The sequence below is a fragment of the Ictidomys tridecemlineatus genome, chromosome 6 (genome assembly GCF_052094955.1).
Source record: "Ictidomys tridecemlineatus isolate mIctTri1 chromosome 6, mIctTri1.hap1, whole genome shotgun sequence".
NCBI lineage: Eukaryota > Metazoa > Chordata > Mammalia > Rodentia > Sciuridae > Ictidomys > Ictidomys tridecemlineatus.
The window spans coordinates 132,281,991-132,297,095 of record NC_135482.1 but is presented as its reverse complement, the minus strand read 5'-3'; the positions used below and the strand labels follow the sequence as shown (position 1 = coordinate 132,297,095).

Here is a 15,105-nt window from a genome sequence, read left to right as displayed (position 1 = left end):
GTGGGGTTAAGAGAAGGTTTGAAAGTAAAGGAGAAGCAAGATGCTTTGAATCATTAACTGCACTACATATGCATCCAGAGATACAAAAACAGCTAAAAAGGCAAGGACAAAATTAAACAGTAATGATGATTTATAGAAAGATACTCTGAGACATGACAGAAGTCTCAATACACCAAAAGGAAAATCTTGTTTGCTCAAATTATTTGTTTCTTCTGTCTAATGAATGTAATTCTAATATACAAGTGATAACACTGGCATTTCTTTGAAATGTTGATTCAGTTTAATTATGAAAATCACCAAGGTATTTTCTAGCTGCTGCATCACTCCCTGTACTAAGATTAATCACATCAACATCATTCATTTAATCTTCAAAGAGGAAGCAGTTGTCCACAAAAGCCTTCAAATAGCTTCATTAGTGCAATTTTTCAGTCTCAAATACTTAGCTGGCAGCACATGATTGAGAGTAAGGTCATTATATTCATCTATTTCCTAATCTAATTTTTTAATGTTTCTACATTTAAAGTAGAAATGTGTAAGTGTAGAGTTTTTGCCTTCTCTTTGTTTGGCAAACAGCTCAAAACATGAAGAAAATATGGATTTTGATTAACAAGATGTTTGGTCACTATAGCTGCAAGTCATGAAATTTAATGTATCGGCCCATAACTGTTCATTTCCCCTTTTGGGGTTTATTTAATGCAAAAAGAATTGGACCCAGAAACATTGTGTTTTCCTGTTTCTTGTAGACAAAGAAAAATTCGGAGCATGAAGAAACATCCCCTCAGTGCTAGAACTAGAATTTTAGCAGGCATTACAAATAACATTTCTCTGATGTTTAAAAATGCAAGGTGGATTTTATATTTAGAAACAGAAATGATCAACGTCATTTATGTTTCTCTACAAAGACCCACTTAAAGCATCCTTTGTTAAGAGCTTTAATAGTCCTTTCCCTTATTGGAAACCAATAGGTATCACAGTTCCATAAAATAACATTGTAATATTTGATGCACTGGTTAAATCATAGTATCAATCATTAAAAATTATTCAGTTGCAATCAAAAACATTCTCATAGAGACTTGGAGCAGAACCTGGTACCTGTGAAGTGTAATGGTAGAGTCATTGTAATTACTGTACCTACTCAGAAGGGCTATAAAATGTGTCATAAAGTAAAATTTGCTGAGTCCCATTACCAAGAATCAAAACTTGCTAACTGGCGCTTTAAACTTTGCATCTTATAAAGGAATGATTTATCTGGCATTTGACTGGTCCACTTGCAGAAATCATTACATTGCAATATTCAGTGACTGTGCAAAGGGGAAAGAAAGAATAAATCATGCAGAGACATTCTCAAGTTAATATCTGGTGACCACATAATGCCAAATTTTAAGGCAATATATGCTCATAGTGGCATAAATAATGGGGTATGTTTGCAGTTCAAGGGGTCAGGGCTTTTGCTCATAAAAAATAGTCTACAACTAATTGCAATAACGTGATTGCAATTACACGAATTTAATTTCAACAAATTATATAAATAAAATTAGAACATTTATAATATTAACTTCACTAAAATTGCCTTAAAATAAAACTGTGGGTTTTCTTGGAACTGAATTCTACTTGGCAGAATATAATTTTAAAAGAAAATAAAAATATGAGAAAAACTACAGCTTGAAAAGATCAGTGCTGCCATTTTTCCAACTACAGGTGAAACCACCAGGGTAAAATGGAACTATTTGAAAGAGGAGCAAGAAACTGCAATATTTACATGTGTTCAATATGATAATAAGAAAAAAACTGTGTGTCCCTTCACATATTCATGAAATTGTATTATCTACTTCATGTAACATATTCATATTGCAGCATGTTAGTCATGTTAGTCATGCTGTAATATATAAACAAGAAAAAATAAGAATCTCTTCTCCTGAGAAGAAAGCAGTATGGAGTAGGTGAGAAAAGACAGGAAGTTCATGCCCAAGAGTTCAATCATACATTCTTCCTAGCTGGAAGACCAGGGAAGCCTCTTGGCCATGCAACACCTGAACATGGAAGGATGGATGATATGTTGAAAGGTCAAGATTAGGGGAGATAAGGTTAACTTGTACAGTGCAAAATATTTTATCTGTTCTTTCCACCACTTAATGCATGTGTGTCTTCTGCAGAGACAATGAACATTCTTTTATGTTAGAAATATTGAGGATTTTTTATAAAAATAAATTCAAACAGACTCGATGCTCATTGCAGTTGGCATTTTTGAAGCTGAACCTAAAGCATTCATTTTAATCATTCATGCCAGACAGCCCACATAATTCAAAGATGATATAATAACATTATAATAAATAATAATGATTAAACTTGAGTAAGTACCATCAAATGGTCCTTAATCATATCCTGAAAAAAAAGATGTGACTACTTTTCAAATAACAAAATAAGTTTACTCCTAGTCATGTTAAATATGACAAAAAAATTGTTATAATTTAGAGAAAATGTTTAAAACTATGAATCATGTGGTTTTGTGGACTGTTTATTGTTTCTTTCTCTGAGATATATATATCTTTTTTTCCAATATCTGCCGGATTTGAAAGTAGAAATTTAGTGGTGGATAAAGGTGAATCCATCAAAACCTGTAGTAATATAGGAATTCATATTTTATTTAATATAAGATAAAAAATAAATAGTACAACTTACTGAGTTTATCTCATTCGCAATTACTTCTAATATGCTTCTGGTGATTTCAATAATCATCTTAAAAGTAAAGAATCTATTTTGCCATACCAGAATATATTGGGAAATGAACAAATTAAAATAGTTCCAGGCATTACGAATGTTTACTACTGTTTGCAAGCATATAAAGGATAAATACTTCGTATTGATGAAATATGTAGAGTTTGGGAAACAAAAATGATCTTATACAAACTAATGCCTAACCAGGGTCCCATTCTGAACCTCTCAAATGTGTCTTGTTAATATAAGAATATGCAGGTGTCTCTTTTAACTCCGTGAGTAACAGAGAAGCCTCCTTCGCAGAACTCTGAGGAGCTTAGAGTCACCTTTCTGACCATCTTTCCTGTCTTCTATATATCCTCATAAAATATTTACTGTTCTTCTGAATGACCACTCTGATTATCCTTAGACTCCTTTCAGATTCCCTGATGATGTCATGGAAATGTTAAACCCATTATGCTAAGTTAGGCCCTCCATCTGCAGTGACCTCTTGGCACAAGCTCCGAGGACAGCATGATATTTTTACATAAAAGTTAGTCTTCATTCAAATCCTCGAGGTCTGATCCTGAAAAAAAACACTGACAGCTCAATCAACCCTAATAAATACTTAACTAGGTCCATGGAAAAAATAATAATACAATTTGCCCCCCAAAAAATCCATTACACATTTACAATTGAGTCATAAAAATGTCTATTAAATGTACAATTATTTCACCACATTTTTATTGGAAAATAAGCATTTATCCTAATTTACAGGTTTAACCCAAAGGTGATACATGACATTCCTTTTCATTAAGCTATTAGGGGAGTGACGAGTGATGGTGCCCCTCTCTAATTATCTTTAATGTAGTGTTTCAAATTGATCATGCATAATGCAATTACAAATCATAATTAAATTAATTTATATTGATTTAAGATTTTATAAGTTGTTAATAACTACAGCACAGTACATCTATTTCCACAAGCTAACATAAATGTTTTTTAAACTGCCAAAGCACCTCCTCCTTTTTACTCGTTTTGCTCCTATTAAAAAGTTTACAAACTTTCATCTACTTTTTGCAGATAAAGGCTAACTTCTAAACCCTGTAGGTAGGGGTTATGGATGTAGTTGAGAAGCACAGAATGTGCTTTGAGAAGGAGAGGCCCTAGATTCAATCCATCCCTCAAACCCTCCACAAAATGAAACACTCTAGATAAAAGTTTTTAGTACTTAAATAAGGTCCCTTCAAGAAATGCCATCTAATGAATTTGTACATTTAGGAGGTCTGAGTTTCAAAATATGTGTATCTTATCCTGCTCTCTCTCTCCTCCTCTATTTCCCAATGATCATTCTTTCTGCCTCAACTTCAGGAGGCATAGTCCCTGTTCATGATAAGGACAGCAGCTTTTTTATACTGTTCTGATTGAATCCATAACTCAGAAAACCAAAGGAAAACAGTGTTGAGTGAAAAAGTCCTTTCCTCCTGATGCTGAGGTTGGAGGAGAATCTAGAAAACAACTGGCGGCCCAGGCAAACTCTGCACCACACAACAAAGCCTGGAGGAGTCGGGGCTTCCCAGCTATTGCCCTGATCTCCTCACCAACCATAGTCAGAATAAAATTCCTTCGGAAATCTCCACATCTGAAGGCAGAGTGGACAACAAACAGTTCAGGAAATCTAAGAACCCCTGGATCCCCTTGTTTCTCTCTAGAACTAAAGGGGAGGCTGAGGTAAAAATGAGTTAATGATTCTGAAAACCTCATCATGATGTTTTTGTAAAGAAACAAATATTAGACAAATTTGTCGCTTTATTTTGACCGGTTTTGTTACATGCTAAAGAATTAGTCCCTCACCTCTTCCTGCTTCCATGCTCCACAAGCCTTAGAACTGGGAGTGGGTCCTACTGGTTGTTGCTCTTACACACAAGGGTGGGCCTAGGCTGGATTATATTTTCTTCAGGATCTTTCTCTGAATCTATTAAACACCTTAAGGTCCTACTAGAGGGAAATGAAAATCAAGTTAATCAGATTCAGGAGGACCAGCTTGGAAACGTAAGTGACATATTTTAAGAAAGGTTCAGAAACGAATATAATAGGAATTGTATCGGATCTTAGTAGACTCTCCATGAGACTTGTTATGAACAAGCACCTACTAAGCTTGGGGCATGCATGCTCAACGCAAATTGAGGTAGGAAGTCCAGGAACGCCCGAGGCTGCTGGGCTGCGTGCAGCTTGCTGCTCACTAGCGCCCCCTCTAGGCCTTAGGGAGAAGCGAGCGGACATAGGAGCGCACCTGGGGCTCTCGCCCCGGGGGCCGGAGCTGAGCTTCCTTGGAAGAAACACCTAGGCAGGCGGCTTCATCTGGGGGCGTCAGTAAGCCTCGGAAGCGAAAGCGTCTCCGCCTCCAGCCAGCCCTGTCCCGCGTAGATGCGGCGCCAGAGCCTGGAGCAGGGATCGAGCTTCCGGCGGCCCTATCCTGGGAGCGCGGAGACGCGCGGGAAGAGTACCCACCCAAAACCCCAGGTCTCACTCAGAGCTTCAGAGCGCGCACTGAACAAGAGGAAATTCCAAGGAAAATGTAGGAACGCCGAACTCAGCCAGAGCTCGCGCAGGGGCTGCGAAGAGCAGGAAATTCAGTGCAGAGATGGGTCCAGAGATGGGGCGGAGGCATTGGGGTCAGGGTCCCTCCCCCTTTATTGACCACGTTTGGCCTAAAATCTCTTCTCTATGGGGTCGAACCATCGCGATGATTTCAGATACACACACACACACACACACACACACACACACACACACACACACTAAAGCAACACTTTCTCTACAATCTCCCCCTAGTTTTTGAATAGTACACAACACAAACACGCACTGAGCAAGAAAGCCAAAGGTGTGCAAAACTCGGTCGGGTCACCAGGCCCTGGACCTCTCTGCTGGGGTGATCGGTCTGCATCCCCCACCCTACCCGGAGGCGCGGGCCCGACTGCATCCCTAAGACTACTAGCCGGAACCGCAGCACCCATTGAGTTGCCTCAGGTTTCCGAGACCCCTGTTCTGCCAGCCTTATCACCAACTGGCAAAGTCAGTTTTCCAGTCTGATTTCGGAAGGCATCTCTTTTTACGCAAGCTCATCGCCACAACAGATGTGGTGGTATGTCATTTCCCCCCCAACACTGCACAAGAAAACTCTTGAAGGTGGCGTGATCAAAGATTTCGGAAAGATTCTTAAGTTATAAAGAGGTCTTTGTACTAAAAGGTTCTGCAAAGAAGAGTGCTAGGAAAGGGTCAATTGAATATTTTCAAGCACTTTCTAAGCACGTTGCGGACTAGAGAAGAAAACTACTAATTCAATCCACTATAACACTTTATTTTCCTTAACTAATACTACCCAGAGATGGTGCTGTGGGTTTCCTTGGACTTGAGTTACAGTTTGGCAGTAGACTCCAGACTGCAGTCCTGAGATTGGAAATGCCAGTCATGAATTCTGTGTGTGTGCTGTCTCTGGGGTTGGGGTAATGAAGCCGTGTCCTCCGTAAATCAGTGCATTTTTCAGGCATGTGGGGGATCGGGCAATTAATAAGTATTTTAGATTTTTAAAACATAACTTTTATAGAGTATCCCAATTGAAACTCAATTTGAGCAATTGCTGAAGAAAAAAAGGTTTGGTTCATTATAGAGGATGGTTGGCTTGCTTTTTTTTTTTTTTTTGGCATCGGTATGTGTGAGTAGTAGTCCAGGTTGTTAAGTTTCCAAGCAGGGATCAGCTTAAAATGCATGGATTTTATTATATGTACAATTTAATCACAAGGTATTTAAAATAGACATTTCCATCTAAAATCCAATCAGAAATCAACACAGTTCCTCTAGGCATTAGATGATCATCTCGATTTTGCATTTGTAAACTGGGAGAAATAAATGTGACTTGTGGATACCAAGAGGTCAAGTACGGCTGCTCAAATATTTTTCTTACAAAATGACGGATTTATTAGACAAATAAGTAGCCCGGCTGATGCAAAACCCCCAGTGATTGAATTTTGACGTTAAGTCAACAACAACTCGAACTACATCAGTGCTTCAAGATTTAGTTATGATGGTAGAGATTACTGAACAAATAAGAGCCAGAAATGAATACAGATTTCTGAGGATCTGCCCCTGGCACCCTCTTCTTGACATTCTCCTCCATATGCTCCCCCTATTCATACTGTATTATAATTAAAGGACTTGCCTATGCTTTGCGATTGGAAAGGAACTTTAAAATAATTAGGCATATTTTTTTCTGTTTAAAAAAAAAAGAAAGAAAGAAAGAAAGGACAGGCTCAGGGAGAAAGCCATTTGAGTTTCATAATAAATTCCTCCGAGGCCTGAAAGCCACCCACAATTAGAATGAAGGGAGAATGCAATGAGTGTTTTTCTTTTCTCTTTTTTAAGATCTTATGTCTAATGAGTTTTGTTAACCTATTTGTCCCCGCACCCCACTATCCTATAAAACACAGCTTTCTGAAAGGTTTGAGGACTTGGGCCACGTTGATATCACACTTTCAGACCAGAATCGACTGCTAAATAATCAAATTGCCCACAGAACTTCAGAAGTATTCAGAGTTCACCTCTCTGGGGTCAAGGACCCTTGCTCCTCCTGGATCTGGCCATGGTACTGAAATCTTGAATTTTGTGGGAAGAAACCACTCGCTGAGACTTTGGAGGAATTACTTACCTTTGCTCCTCATGAAAGGTTTCTTAAATCATTAAGACTACATTTAAACATAAAACAGTTCATGGAGAAAGGGACTAATCTGCTCCTAGTGTGAAAATCTGTCTTTCATTTATTCTATGTGTGGTTTCTTTATTGTAGTAGAAGATTGACTCAATTTCCATTTGAGTCTTGTTGAGTCAGGCAAAAATTCATTCCTCTACTTTCTCCTTCCTTTCCTCCTTCTCATTCCTCTTATTCCACTATTTTAAGCTATAGTGTGACTTCCCCTTAGTTTATAGAACTGCTTATTTTGCAGAGGCAAATCTATATTTGATTTTAAGGTTTTGTCTGATCAAGGGCTTGAGATAATTTCTCTTTAATGCTTAGAATTTGCTTTCTGGGTACTCAGGCACAGACCACTACAGGCAATAACTGCTACCAGATCTTTATTTAAACACAATAATTCCATTCTGTAAAATAAGTTGCCCATCCAGTCTTTTCTCCAAGTTTGTCATATTGACTTCCCAAATTAGTTTGTTACCCTAATTTGAATGGATGTTTTCATTATGCTGGATTTTAAATCTTGTATTAAGTATTTTCTGGAAATTCAAAATGTTAACCCTAAAATAGCAATAGAATTCACTAAGTAGAAATTCTTTATAATTATTTTGCTCCTCCATTAAATAATAAGTTATGCAAATAAAATCCTTCTATTAGGGAGGGGAATGTGGTTCGTTCTCTCTCTCTCTCTCTCTCTCTCTCTCTCTCTCTCTCTCTCTCTCTCTCTCTCTCTCTCTCTCTCTCTCTCTCTCTCTCTCTCTCTCTCTCTCTCTCTCTCTCTCTCTCTTTCTCTCTCTCTCTCTCCCTCCCTCCCTCCCTCCCTCCCTCCACCCTTCTTTAAAATATTGAACAGTACTTTCAGTCCAACAATAGTTCTGTTTACAGTATCCCAGAACTTCTTTCTGGATTTATGTTTCAATATGCTCTTTAGGATGCAAAATTCCTGTCAAATTAAAGAGTGCTCTTGTCCTGCCCGCTTCCAGCAAATCACTTGCAGCACCTAATAAATCCAGCTGGGGTTCCTTCCATGGCTGATGCTGCTGAAATCATTATTGTCCTGCCTTGTTTCATGTCAGAGGCCTCTTCGCCTCATCTGTCATGAAACCAATTTCACTTTATTTACATCCATTTGCTAGTTTAATTACTGTGCTGATGAATAGCCTGAAGGAATTAAGTTACGAGTCTTTGGAAACCCAAAGCGACAGATATATGGGCTACCTTTCAACTACAAGGAAAGAAATGAAGGCTAGTGGCATGCTCCAAAATTTAAAGATAATAAGTGTTTCTCCCTTCCCTGATACTCTTGAAATTCAGGATGATTCTTTCTTTATGTATTCATCATCTCCTGGATGAAATACAGTGCTTTGGAATCTTTCATATTTACAGATTTACTGCAGTTTTCTATAATACAATTCTCTGTTTTCTAAATGCCTTCTTTTAAGTGAGCCTCGCATGATTTTCCAGTCAAACCAAATAATGTAAAGTGGTGGTGTTTTTTAATTAAAGGCAGTTATCAATGTTAGCCATTCCCTGTATCTGAGAACTCACTTCTACATAAAGATAGATAGGGTACCTTTATGAAAAAAAAATTAAAGCATTTAATACCTTGAATCCAATATATAGTGAAAGGCTACACTTTAATACTATAAATAATAGCACTCATTGTATAATTTTTGTTTCTTATCATTGAGCACAATTTTACAATCATCTTTAATGTATTTTTAAATCATAAGTAACAACGTTCTGCTGCCTCTCTCCTTTATAGTTCCAGTATAATGGAGTACTGTGAGTGTATGTTAATGATGTGGGTTTGTGATATAGGCAAACAATCTGTGCTTTCCAATATATATAAATAGTCAATCATTTGCATATATATTTTTTAAAACCTAAGATCAATAAACTTCAGTTATTCCATTATCTTCTAAATTAACTTCTGCAGTATAAGCCTTCTAATCAGGATAATATTTAAAAAACATTTTCAGGGATATTTCTTCTTAAGTTCTGTCACTAATTATAGATTTTAAAGCATAAAATTGATCCAGAAATTAAGCCTTCGTGTGTCTATTATTATTGACTGTAAATTAAAACAACTAGTAAATATCCCCAAATTGACTTTTGATTTTTATATTTTCTCTATTGCCAGATAGCATCACACATGAATAGAATGCAAATTTTAGATTTAAGTACTACAGTGTTCTCCTTTCATTGTTTTGTTTCTGATACAGTTTGTTGATAACTTAAAATCTGCACATTAATTTGATTTGCCTAAGAATGATGTTTTAGTCACATGATAAATATATTAAGCATTTCAAAAGGAATTTAAATATTTTTCTTTTGGACTTAGTATTCTTACTCATTTATAATTACTTCATCCTGAGTACATAGTTACTTCTAAGGTTGTACAAACTTTCTAAACTAGATATCTAACCAAAAATTATTTTTGACATTCAAAAGCAAGAGATACTTCTAAACAAAGCAAAAACAAGAAAGATGAGTGTTTTAGGTGCTTTCTCGCTTAACAATTTTTGCTACCCTGTATATTCTGAAGTTCCATTTATCATAAGTCAACTTAAAGGAAGGAACAAAATGTATATGTGCTACATTTACTATCAGAAGAACTGAAGGTGATGAAAACTCTACTGATCATGCAGATAACATATTAATAAATTACATATTCATTACAAATCCCCCAGGCACCTGCTTCCATTCCCCCCTTACATCTCCTAAACACACATTTTCCCTATTTCCCACCACCACTTTAAATAAAGCTTATCTGCCAAACATGAATAACAAAAACAACTCTTTTTTTGGTACCCAGAGTCCTGCCTATAAAAGTTTTGCAATAAAGGAACACTAAACAGGACCCTCCAGGTAATTTTCTTTTTCAGTAGAACCAGATACTATGTTAATTATCAGATAGACATTTGTGAATAGTTTGTAACTTGACAAAAAATTATATTGGTTTAATTTTTATACACTTTTACTCATTTCTTTCAAAGAAAAAATAAAGGAAATGGACTGTCAGGAGTTTTAAATGTTCTCTTCCCTCTCCCCTCCCCCATGTCTCTTATTCTCCCCCTTTCCAAGACCTTCTCCTCCCTCTCCAGCTCCTTTTGATTAATAGATCCATGTGGCTAACGGCCTGACATATGGTGTGCGAAGCAGCTTGAGATAGTACCTTAGGCATCCCCTACGGCCATTAACATATTAGGGGCTTATGTGCAGTCAGACAGTCAGACCTCATCCAGAGCCAGCATTTGCAGAAAGGCTACACCCCAGAGCTGTTTGATAGAGAGTTTCAATAATGCACCGCTCTTCCATTTTAAGGGAGTTGCTTCTGGTGCTGAAACACTGAGACAGAATTGAATAAAGTTTAGAAATAAGACTCAGTTACATTCAAACAACAGAAAAAAAAATGTGCTTACATCTGTTTGTATATGGATATGCACGTGGATGCACAGCTTCAAGCTCACAAACACTCACCAGCTCCGGAGTATTATCAGTAAACAGGCAACATCAGCTGCCTGGATTTATTTTGTTTAAAGACTTATTTTATATAAAGTCTTCTTTATACCCAGAACACCAACAATACAGTTACTGACAGAAATGATTCAAAAGCAAAAACAAAACACAGCATGTTTAAGAAAGCTACTGCTCTGAATCTTGTAGCTTAATTTTTCCCTAGTAGAAGAAATCAAGTGCACTTTTACATCTGTGGCCTTAAAAAAAGAAGAAGACTGAAGAAGAAAATAATTAAAGTTTAACTTTAAAGGATGTGATCATATTTTTAAAACATTTGCAGTTACCCTGGAGGGGTAACCAATCTGACTCTACAAAATGTAAAAGTTAACTAAAAAGGTCTTGACAACTCTGAAAGGTGGGGAAAGCCTCTAGGATGTGTGTGTGTGTGTGTGTGTGTGTGTGTGTGTGTGTGTGTGTGGTGTATTACATATAAATTTTGGACATGAGAGATGATGTTCAAAATCAAAGCGTACATCTCACTTGAAGCTTATTTAATTCACTTTAACCTGGCAACTGAAGCTTAAAATTCACTTTGCCCCACATTCTTCTTTTTCCAGCCTCCTGCTGATAAGCCACTGTACCCCTTTTGAACTGTACTCTGGCTGTTTGCTTGGCAAATAAATGCTGTTCCGCCCTATTAAACCTTTTAGGTAGTTTCATCTTCAGATTTCTCAAATACAGAGCTAATAAGAAGTTGCTTTGATGCTGTTTTACTTTCAAACTATAGCCCTGAGGCGTTAAAACGAGCAAAAGGTAACTGGAAAAGTAAATTGCCACAAGCAAGGCACACCCTCCCTTTCAAAACCATCCTAACCCTCCTCAGTGCATTGGGTGGCAGGGAAAATCGTTCTGTTCCTGTGTGGATCTAGGTTTCCTTTGGCAGCCCCTGGGGTCCTGAAGTGGTGCCACTTTACCAAGAGTGTGAGGAAAGCAGAACCACTTTTAAGTTTTAAAACCTTGGAGTCCCTTGGAGTGCAGGGAAGACAGAGGTAGAGACCGAAAATCTTTCCAAAAGTTGTTTCTAGGCAAAACATAAAAATAAATTAAAAAATAAATAAAATAAAATCAGGTGGAAAGTAAAGATTAGGAATCTAGAAACCCCGACTTGTTTAACCAACCAATAATAACCAAAACTTTTGCATTAGACGTGTCAGCAGTGCTTCAGAGTCCGTTTACAGGAAAAACTATTTTCAAATCTCGGATTCAGATTACATTTTGGAGAAGAGAATCCGGGAGCACTCACGCTTGGATTATATTTGTTCCCCGACGCCCCAAATAGGCGCGCGACCTTAGTTTAATGTAAGCAAATAAAACAATTGAAAGATATCTGCTTTATTTAAAACTGGGACGAAATCGCCTGTCGCTCAAACACTGCCTGTCACAGTCCTCATTTAGGTATGTTTTAGGAAGAAATGCAAGCCTCCGGGACATACCTCAGCACAGCGTCAAATGCACACTACCTGCTCTTTTAAATGCTTGCATTTCCATTGCTAACCCATAAAACACGTTTTTAACGTTGCGCAAAGCACAGGACACTTGAGCTCCGATGCCAGCCTCAGAGCCCCTGGTCGAATCCAGCTTCTCTTTCTTTCTCTTTCTTTCATCACGATTTGGTAAAGTCGCATAAGTGATCAAAATTAACATAAATCATTATTAGTTATTAGGATTTGCTCTAAATTACACTGTGAATCTCGCACCAGCCCCATCTGCCGCCCCTGCTCTCGCAGCAATAGATTGCAGATAAAATAAATGTCCTTACCCCATTAGAAGGTTCCTGTCTCTGTAGCCAAAAGCCAAACAAAAGCAATAAATACCGGGCTTTTCCTCTCCACTATTCAGCTGTGACTCTTTTCATCAGCTCTTCCTCTAGAAAAGCTCAATAGCTGCCTGAAAATATTGCATTTTATATCACCAAAGGGCGATTAATATTGCATTAACTGTATTTAACATTTTTTAAGCGCGAGTAATCTACAATGAGTTAGTTTCTGTTAGTAAGTACAGGGGGTATCAAAACTACTGCAAACCACTTAAGATATCTAATGAACGTATTATTTGTCTCACACGTTGTATTTTTTTTTTAAATAATGTTAGAGTGTACCGCGCGACGTTTGAATTGGAAGAAGTGGGAGAAGCCAAGCTAATGGTCTGCTTAAAGTATTCTGACACTGTCTGGAGACAGCCAGGTCTCTGCCTTCATTAAATGTTTATTGTCAACACTTGGCGGGGGCGGAGAGTGGGAGAAAGAGACTGGCGTAAGTGAATTTTCCACGGCTGGAAATTGTCAACACTTTGTTTTATTCTGATCCACGTCTACAAAAGTTTGTATACATTCTGCTGCACTGAGGCCAGGCGTTAGAGTTATCAAACAAACTTTTGTTTGTAATTCGTTTTACTTCCTCTGTGCAAGAAGTCTCTTCCCCCTCCATCCCTCTTTTGGCCAAGTCTCCTTCCAGGCTCTCGGTTAACCCCTCCCGTTTCCCTTCACCTGTTCCTATCCGCTTCCTCTTCTAAAATCGGATAGAAGTGACCTGCCGCGAGTGCCGGTGGAAAAGCGAGCGATTTTCCGCCCCACCCTAGTGTTAGCGGAGGAAAGACACGGGTCTCCACACTTTTGCTGGCCGTCTTCTCTCAGACCCGAGATTTTCAACCTTCGCTTTGAGATTTAAAATCCCACTAAATTCCCTGGACGAAAACCTAGCAGCCAGCCAACCAGCCAGCCATCCCTTCGCCCCCGATCTAAATCCTTTCCTGATAAATTCAAATCTGTAGCTGGGCTTTGTTGTTGTTGAATCTTAGCAACAAAACAAAACCAAGATTGTAATTCCTCTCAAATCTAAAACGGGTAAACCAGTTTGGAAAGTTTTACTGCGTTTAAGGTGACTGTTGATTTAGGCAACCTGGGGATGTGGGAACTATTTTTAAACTCTGTGATATTTCGGTCTGTTCCCTTTTCTCTCAGAAGGTCCTCAGAGGCACTTAGGAGTGGGAGGAGACCTCCGGCAGCGCCTAATTTTGAGCTGGGGAACTGCAACGCTCTCTCCTAAGGGACTTGGATCGCTCAACGCGCATGTGCAGACTGGGCGCGCTCCCCGCGCTCTGGGTGCGCGCCAAGCCCGTCGCAGCTCGCGGTGGTCGGCACCCGCGGACTACCCCTGCGCACGCGCGCGGGACGGCTCGGGCCATTCGCCCACTTGGGTACTTCTGGACCTGGCCCAATCCTGATCAGGGCCAACAGGCCTGTGGCTATCCAGCCCTCTGAGCTAAGAAGCGACCTCAGGCAACTAGAAGCCATCGGGTTGCGAATTTCCCGACAGGCGGCAGAGGGGTGCAAACAGGGCACGCCACAGTGGCTTAGCCGCAGACCCAAGAGCCGCGCACACGGTGGCGCTGGGACCCACGGGTGGGTAGGTGTTTCGGTGGGAGAGCGAGAACCTTGCATGGGTGGTCCTCTCCTGGCTGCAAATCCGACCCAATCAGCTCTGCCAACCCAACCACTCCGAAGCCCAAAAGTTATGTGGGGGAGACCAGTTAGTTGCAGACAGCAGCTACTGAGGACTCAGCAGCCCAGCGAAGTCGCCTGCTAAATAACTCGGGAGGAGCGCTCGGCAGTCAACGCCCGGACCAGTGCCCCGCCCTACGGATCCACCAGTTTTCAGCGAGGGAATCTGGGAGGGCTGTCTGTCTCCCATCAAGCTGACTTGACAACAATTACGAAAGTTTTTAATTAGCTTCTTGTTATCATTCATTTTATTAATTTCCAGAACTCTCAGGCCATGAATTATTCAGAGGGCAAGCCAACCCTAGTGAGGCGGCCGCGCGTCCCCACCGCACGTGCCCGGCTGGACTCTGGTCGCGCGGCTCGCCAGCTGCCCTGTGAGTCAGCCCCGCACTTGAAGCAGTAGTGGCGTGAAGGTTTGATCAAATATTAAATAACGTAATTATTGCGACAAGGCTTATCTCGCAGGTGGAAAAGAGGTCCCCGTGAGAATTAGATTTCGGCTGCTATTTAAAAAAAAAAATCAATTAAGCTTGTGGTCTCCTTTGAAACAGCCGGCAAGGATTGTGTGGTTCTCACGGTGGGGCTGAGACTGCGGCTGCAATAACACCAATGACAGAACCTTGTCAATAACAATCGTAATCATCAT

General features: G+C 39.4%; 1 long non-coding RNA gene across 3 annotated transcripts in view; it reads right to left on the bottom strand.

Moving 5' to 3' along the window:
• The window catches only part of LOC110598105 (uncharacterized), a 177,841-nt gene extending 164,978 nt beyond the window's left edge, over positions 1–12,863 (bottom strand). For all 3 annotated transcript variants that reach the window (XR_002483913.3, XR_013423304.1, XR_013423305.1), the window contains exon 1: positions 12,720–12,863. This is a non-coding gene — a long non-coding RNA (uncharacterized LOC110598105). The remainder of the gene's footprint in view (positions 1–12,719) is intronic.
• Between the last annotated feature and the right edge of the window lie 2,242 nt (positions 12,864–15,105).